This window comes from Myotis brandtii, unplaced genomic scaffold (assembly GCF_000412655.1).
Source record: "Myotis brandtii unplaced genomic scaffold, ASM41265v1 scaffold2877, whole genome shotgun sequence".
In the NCBI taxonomy this organism is placed as follows: domain Eukaryota; kingdom Metazoa; phylum Chordata; class Mammalia; order Chiroptera; family Vespertilionidae; genus Myotis; species Myotis brandtii.
Genome location: NW_005360994.1, coordinates 31,129 through 37,147, shown reverse-complemented (window position 1 = coordinate 37,147; position 6,019 = coordinate 31,129). Strand labels below are relative to the sequence as shown.

Below are 6,019 nucleotides of genomic sequence, written 5' to 3'. Positions count from 1 at the left end.
CTTGGCATTTTAATTATGATGTGTCTTGGTGTGGTCCTCTTTGGATTCCTTTTGTTTGGGGTTCTCTGTGCATCCTGGACTTGTAAGTCCATTTTTTTCACCAGGTTGGGGAAGTTTTCTGTCATTATTTCTCCAAATAGGTTTTCAATATCTTGCTCTCTCTCTTCTTCTGGCACCCCTATAATTCGGATGTTGGTGCGCTTGAAGTTGTCCCAGAGGCTCCTTACACTATCTTCATATTTTTGGATTCTTTTTTCTTTTTGTTTTTCTGATTGGATGTTTTTCGCTTCTTCGTATTTCAAGTCTTTGACTGGATTCTTGCGATCCTCTAGTTTGCTGTTGGGAGTCTGTATAATATTCTTTATTTCAGTCAGTGTATGCTTAATTTCTAGTTGGTCCTTTTTTATAACCTCGAGGGTCTCACTAGATTTATGGAGGGTCTCACTAAGTTTATTGGTGGTTTCTAGAAAATTATTGAAAAACCTTAGAACTGTGGTTCTGAACTCTATATCCAATAGTTTGCTTTCCTCCATTTCTGTCATTTGTGACCTATTTCTTTGTCTCTGCATTTGGCTGCTTCCCTGTGTTGATAGAGTGGCTTTCTGTGCTAGGTGTCCTATAGGGCCCAGTGGCTCAGCTTCCCCAATTACCTGAGATGGACACTCTTGGTGCACCCCTTGGTGGGCTTTGTGCACAGTCTTGTAGTTAAGCCTTGATTGTTGTAGGTATCACTGGGAGGAATTGACTTCCAGGCCTATTGGCTGTGAGAATCAGCTGTATTTATGGTGGGAGAACTTCTGTGCTGGAGACACCCCTATGGAGCAAGACCTGCTTCAGTGGGGCTTTAGTGCTCCCTGAGTCTGCCCCCTGAGTATATCCCTTATAGATCTGAGAAGTTTTAATCTGGATAGTCCCACTCTCACCACTGGGTACACTGGCTCTTGGATCTCCAAGGAGGTGCTAATTTAGCCTCTGCTTGAGGCTACCCAGCAGGAGCTATGGAGAGATCTGCAAGATTTCTCTTTGTTTGGGGTTTGGAGGTGCCCAGATGAGGCTCAGCTGTGAATCACTGCAAGCTGCTGTGATAATTTTAGAGTAGGTAATTTGTTAGGTTATTTTAGATTGTGAAGTGTCTGGCATTCATACGCAAAAGCCTCTGCACACAGCTTGGGTGGGGCGGGGTCTCAGGGAATCAACAGGGCAGAGCAAACAGCTATAGCTGATCTTCAGTCCTGCCCTAAGAGGTACCGGGTCTCAGTGTCCCACGGTAATCACTGCAAGCACCTCTGAGAGAAAGCCACGCTCGAGTTCCCACCGATGCCAGACAGTCCAGTTTCTCCCCCTATGAGTCTGGGTCCCCAGAGACTCACCTGGAACTGGAGTCCAGAGCCGTTGGGAGCCTGAGACTCCCTCTCAATTGAAAAAGACAACTGCGTCCTCAGTTGCCAGCCCTTTCCACCTGTGCCTCCGTACCGCACTTTACTACTTCTGCACCTCCTCTGAGTCTCAGTGTGCTTTTCTCTTTCCTTCTAGTTGTAGAATTTTCACTCAGCCAGCCTTCCTGTGGTTCTGGATGATGTCCATTTTGTCTTTTCGTTGTATTTTTGAAGTGGTTTTGCGAGGCAGCAATTTCCGGTGTTTACCTATGCCGCCATCTTGGTTTCCCTCTGTTATACTTTTTAATGATAAATGCATGTTTTACCTATATTCCATACTTTTGGATTATTTACTTGTTTTTTAATTCAATTTAACTTATTTTCAAAGTTTCTTTGCTATTTATATCTTTAATATGGGCACTTAATTAAAAAACCCTTGAAGTATTTCAAACAGTGTTTTTTAACTTACAAACACTTGGTGATTTTTTTTTCTTCTGCTGCATATTTTAAATTTAATTCCTTCCTAACCAGAGAGCATATATTTTATTATTTCAATATTTTAATATACTGACACTTGCTCTATTGGCTAAATGTTGTATGTCCAAATTTTTAATATGAATTTGAAAATAATGTGCATTGTGTATTCATTGAGTGAAAGGCTCTATAGTTGCTAGCTAGGTTGAGGTGGTTTATAATGTTGGCCATGTCTTCTACATTATGATGATTTTCTTATTTATATTTTGTTTTTACATTTCTTGTAATGCTGGCTTGGTATTAATGAACTCCTTCTTTCTCTTATCTGGAAAGCTCTTTATGTCTCCTTCAATTCTAAATAATAGTTTTTCTGGTAGAGTAATCTAGGTTATAGGTCCTTGTATTCCATCACTTTGAATATTTCATACCATTCCATTCTGGCCTGAAAAATTTTGGTTGAGAAATAAGCTGATAGTCTTATTGAAGCCCCCTTAAAGATAACTAATTGCCTTTCTCTTGATGCTTTTAAGATTCTCTCTTTGTTATTTTCATTTCTCCCAGGGTCTTTTTTTTATGCTTTCTATCTCTTTTTCATGTTTCCTGTCTTTGTTGAAGTTCTCAGTGAAATCATCTATTCTTTTTCTAAGTTCATTGTTTAGAATTCAGCATCTGGAAAACTGCTTGCTTCCATTCTGTTTATTTTTTCTGAAGTTTTGTCCTAATTTTTCATTTGGGACATGTTTCTTGTCTCCTCATTTTGGCTGCTATGTTTACTTTTATATATTAGTTATATCTGCCACATCTCCCAGTCATGACAATGTGGCCTTATGTGTAAGATGTCCTTTAGGGCCCAGTGGTGGAGTTTTCCTATTTACTTGAGCCAATGCTCCAAGAGTGCACCTTGTGTAGGTTGTGTGTGCTCTCTTGTTGTAGTTGAGCCTTGATTGTTGTTGTCACACCAGTGGGTGGGATTGCTGTTGCCCCGTAGGATGATTTCTTAACCTCCACCTCTTGACCTCCTCATATGGGTGTGGTAACAATCATTTTTGTATCCTCCCCTCCCACCAGTCTCAAGGTTGCTTCTTCTTTAAAAGAAAAGAAAAAAAGTTTTTTGTGTTTTTTGTGTTGATTTTAGAGAAAAAAAGGGAGGGAGAGAGAGAGAGAGAGAAAGAAACTTCAATGAAAGAGAAACATCATGTTTCCTGTCTCTTGATTGGCTGGCTTCTACATTGCCCATACTTGGGCTCAAGCCTGCAACCCAGGCATGTGTCCTGACCAGGAATTGAACCAGTGACCTCTTGGTGCATGGGATGATGCTCAACCAACTCAGCCATACCAGCTGAGCTAGGCTTCTTCATTGTATCCTTAATTATAGGAGTTCTATTCAGCTTGTCATCATGTGGTTCTAAAGGGTGGTTATTCTATAATCTATACTAATAAAAGGGTAATATGCTAATTAGACTGGACATCTTCCAGGCGACCTTCCAGACACCCTTCCTGACAAAGCCGGGCCCAGGCAAAGTCCCCCCCAGTCCCGAGTGCCTGGGGCCAGCCCAGGCAAAGTCGCCTGTGGTCCTGGGTGCCTGCGGCTGCGGCTGAGGCCAGAGGAGGGAAGCCTGGGTCCCAGGTGCACAGGCTGAGGCAGAGGCGTTTAGGGGTGATCAGGCCAGCAGGGGAGCAGTTAGGGGCAATCAGGCAGGCAGGCTGAGGGTTTAGGGGTGATCAGTCAGGCAGGCAGGCAAGTGGTTAGGAGCCAGAGGTCCCGGATTGTGAGAGGTTTGGGCCCGCAGGGATTGGGCCTAAACCAGCAGTCAGACATCCCCCAAGGGGTCCCAGATTAGAGAGGGTGTAGGCCAGGTTGAGGGACCCCCTCCCATGCATGCATTTCATGCACTGGGCCTCTAGTTTAGTTATAATTTTGATGTGATTAGAAGAGACAAGCACAGAATTTACCTAGTCCACCATTTTGACCAAGATTCTCTTTTTACTTTTGCTATGTTTGTGTCTTTGTCTCCAAAATATCTCTTGTAGATAACAATAATTGAAATTGTTTTTTATCTAGTCCAACAATATCTGCCTTTTAATTGGTGGATTAAGACAGTAAATTTTAATGCAATCATCAGTGTCACTCTATATAATTAATGTTGTTAGTATCTTCTATGTCACCTGCAATTTTCTTTGTTCTCTTTGTCATTGACTAGCTTCTTTTGAGTTAAATAGATAATTGTAGTATAAACTGTTTTACTAATTATTATTTTTGTCATAGTTGTTCTTTGAATTACAATATGCATCCTATTTTATCTTGATCTATTGCAGATTAATATTAAATTAATTCCAGTGAAGTATGGATATTTGCCTACATCATTGCTTTATATTATTTCAGCAATAACACCATGATATGTTTAATAAGGCACTTGATTCAATGTAAGCCTTAGAATTACCCGATTTAACTGGGAAGACAAGTTTTCTTTTTGGGGTGGAATTTATATGAGGAGATACATTTTGTTTTTCCATACACTGAGGATAAAGTCAATATAGAAGGTATAAGTATAATTTGGATTATGAAATAGACCGGATCCTGATGACAATGTTTGAGCTTCAAATTTAAGTTTTGATGAGAGTTACAACTGTCCCCAAAATTACTTTTCTCTGCTTTAACTACTTTTAATTGTTTTTTTGTTGTTTGTTTGTTTTTGTCATACACAACAACAGGCCCTAATAGAGTGAGTAAAGCAATTTTTTTTTGACGTGTGTAGACCCAGCAGTTGGCCTAGTTTTGGGTGTCATGGAAAGTTAGTCTGAGATAAAAGATACCAAATATATTTGTGCATATGTTTTCTAAGAAATAAAGCTATGATGATGAAGAAGACTATGTTATTAACTACTGGTAAAAATGGTTAACGATATGGACTAAACTTTCTTGTTAGAGACTGAAATGCGTAAATATTGTAGTGCTTAAAACAGTGCCCAAGTGTGCTGGTATATTGATAACATAAACAAAGGTGTATGAAAGAGGAGGCAATTTGTTTCCTGAAAAGTAAGTTAAATAGTAAACATACTAAGTTACTGGTTCCTGTGGCTTCTTTACTATGGGTTATATTAATAAGCTTTTAAGAGACAAAACTGAGTAAAAATAAAGAGTTGTAAATAAATTATACATAAGTATATATTGAATTTAAGAATATGTATAAAATCAATTTTAGATAGTGAAACAATAAGAGATATTTGAGAATTGCCTACATCAATGCATTTGTTTGCTTGTATACTCAGCAGAAGCCATGTGAATTTTTAAGGAATACTGTAACTACTCATCTTTGAGTCTCCCAATTATGGCATAATGCCTGACAAGTAATAATGAATCTCTTTACATTTGTGTTGAATAAATGAAAAAACATGAAATATTCAAATAATTTAATGAGGAGTCTTATGAACATTGGAAAATATCCAGGGCCTCATGCTTTTCTCATAAATATGTCTCATCTCCAGGTACTGGAAGCTTAAGTTGTCAAAGTTGTTTCTGTATTATAGGAAAACTGACAACTATACATGAGTCTTCTGAAATGATAGACCTGGGTCTTTTCCTTACTATTTTGCTCTCACATTAGGACCATCTCTATTCCCACCAGATCTGGGGGTTGTGGGGATGTGATGAAGCTTTGTAAGTGAAGAGGACTTATTATTTCTTTGCTTATATTTTCTCTTTCCTCCCTAGGACATGAAGGGCACTATGGAAAGGTATGTATGGAAGACCAGAGATGGTTTTCTTGTGCTGTCAAAAGAGGTTTAAAGCCATTAGTTATCTGGTGATTAATTAGAATAAAATATTGCTCTGGGCAGAAAATTTTGAATGTAATTTTATCTTAAATTTCTGTTCACATATGGTTTGAATGTTCTGTAACTATTGAGAATGAACCACATTTTATAGCAGAAAATTTACATGGGGGGAAGTTGCAGAGTTTGGGTTAGTAGTAGTTAAGGATAAGATGTTGCAGTATCATGTGATATCATAAATTCTATTCACTCAGCCTGCCTGTATTTAAATCAGATTTTTGCCTTTCATAGGTGATGCATTTATCAGGGGAATGTCAAGTTGTCTTTACTTCATAAACACCCAGAAGTTGAGACAACTTTTTATATTTAAATTTCTGCTCTGGGAACAGAAAATACCA

At 38.7% G+C, this 6,019-nt stretch overlaps 1 pseudogene; it reads left to right on the top strand.

Moving 5' to 3' along the window:
- LOC102258913 overlaps positions 1-6,019 on the top strand; it is a 35,302-nt pseudogene that overhangs the window by 25,225 nt on the left and 4,058 nt on the right.